General features: G+C 47.2%; 1 long non-coding RNA gene across 1 annotated transcript; it reads left to right on the forward strand.

The window, feature by feature from the left end:
• Positions 1-436: 436 nt before the first annotated feature.
• LOC143818105 (uncharacterized) lies at positions 437-1,527 on the forward strand. Its single transcript, XR_013224316.1, has 3 exons — positions 437-488; positions 691-1,196; positions 1,401-1,527. It is a non-coding gene; the product is annotated as an uncharacterized LOC143818105 (long non-coding RNA).
• The last annotated feature ends 490 nt before the right edge of the window (positions 1,528-2,017 follow it).

The raw sequence follows: 2,017 nt of genomic DNA on the forward strand, positions 1-2,017 counted from the left end.
AGAGTTCCTCAGATCCGCTAGATGTCTTTCTCCTCGTCAGGCCAGTTGGAACTTATTTTTAAATCAATTTAACTTTGTTATCTCGTACCGTCCAGGTTCTCGTAATGTGAAGGCTGATGATTTATCCCGAATCCATGCTGCGGATTCCGTACCTGGAGCCTCGTCCAAGACCATTCTATCTGATGCCAATTTCATCGGAGTTATCCACGATCAGGACTTGTGGAAGGAGTGCAGGGAGGCCTATGAAGGTGATGTATTTCATGGCCAACCCACCTGTGGATATTAATCTTGTTTTTAAGGGTGGCATGTGGTTCAGAGATCGACGTATCTACGTCCCGGAGGTCGTCCGTCTGCAGATCCTCAAGTTGGTACATGACTCCAAGTTGGCTGGTCACAGGGGGGTACAGAAGACACAAGAGTTCCTGAGCCGATTCTTCTGGTGGCCAACTTGCCTGAAGGATACCAAGGACTATGTTCTCTCTTGCGAGGTATGTGCCCGTTACAAGACTCCTCATGTGGCACCTACGGGTCTTCTACAACCATTACCTGTTCCGTCCCGCCCTTGGGGGTCTATATCAATGGACTTTATTGTGGAGCTGCCTACATCGGGGGGCATGAATACAATCATGGTGGTAGCTGATCGCCTGACTAAAGCTGCTCATTTTGCTCCGTGCAGCGGCCTCCCCTCAGCTAAAGATACAGTGAACTTGGTTATACAGAATGTCTTTCGGTTGCACGGGGTTCCGGATGAGATCATCTCTGACCGTGGAGTACAGTTCACTTCAAGATTCTGGAAGGGGTTTTGCTCTGCACTCAAAATTAATGTCTGTCTCTCTTCTGCTTACCATCCCCAGACAAATGGTCAGACTGAGCGTACCAACCAGACGCTGGAACAATATCTAAGATGTTATGTCAGCCATCTCCAGGATGATTGGTTGGAGTTGTTGCCGTTAGCCGAATTTTCATATAATAATTCTCAGAGCGCCTCCACTAAATTTACACCTTTCTTTGCCAATCTGGGTTATCATCCGTGTATTTTACCTAGGTCTCCAATTAATTCTCCGGTTCCGGCAGTGGAGGAAAGGCTGACTGCGATGAGACAGAATCTGGAGGTTCTAAAGGAATCCCTGACCACAGCTCAAGAACGTTATAAGAGATCGGCTGATAGATTCCGTAAACCTGCACCCATGTTCAAGGTAGGAGATTCCGTGTGGTTAGCAACTAAGAATCTGAAGTTAAACGTTCCTTCACAAAAACTTGGACAGAAATTCATTGGCCCTTTCAAGATCAACGGTATTGTGAGCTCTGTGGCCTGCCGGCTGAAGCTGCCTAGGACAATGAAGGTACACCCAGTTTTTCATGTATCTTTACTAAAGCCTGTATCTCCTAATACCTTCCAGGGACGTGTTGTGCCACCTCCGCAGCCTGTGATGATTGATGGGCAAGAACAATTTGTGGTGGAGGAAATTATTGATTCCAGGATTCGCAGGAATTGGCTCCAATATCTGATAAGATGGCAGGGATATCCCCCTGAGGAAGACTCTTGGCAACCTGTGGAAAACATCAATGCCCAACAGAAGATTTCTCGTTTTCATCAGAGATTCCCTGAGAAACTAGGTCCAGGATCGTCCTGAGGCCGCTTCTAAGGAGGGAGTAATGTCAGGACTCTGAACATTTTTTACCTTTTGTGCATTACTGCCCTTTTTCAAGATGGCGTCTTTGGTCTCATGTGCACTGTGTCTCCTGCTATAAAACTCCACCCCAGCCTTCAGTCTGTGCTAGAGTATTCTGCCTTGCATCCAGCTCCTGACCTCTGATTACTCCCTGCTCCTGTGAACCTGTGGGGTGATCCTGCTACTCTGCTCTGAGTTCCTGCTGCATACACAAGTTTCCAGTAATCCTCCTTCATCTGCTGTTCGTGTTTACTTCCATCTGCATTTGCTGGACATGTAAGCTGTTTCTGCTTTGCAATAACCTGAGACTATTACCCAGACCTCCCTGGTTGAGCTAAGATATG

The sequence above is a fragment of the Ranitomeya variabilis genome, chromosome 3, assembly GCF_051348905.1.
Source record: "Ranitomeya variabilis isolate aRanVar5 chromosome 3, aRanVar5.hap1, whole genome shotgun sequence".
In the NCBI taxonomy this organism is placed as follows: Eukaryota; Metazoa; Chordata; class Amphibia; order Anura; family Dendrobatidae; genus Ranitomeya; species Ranitomeya variabilis.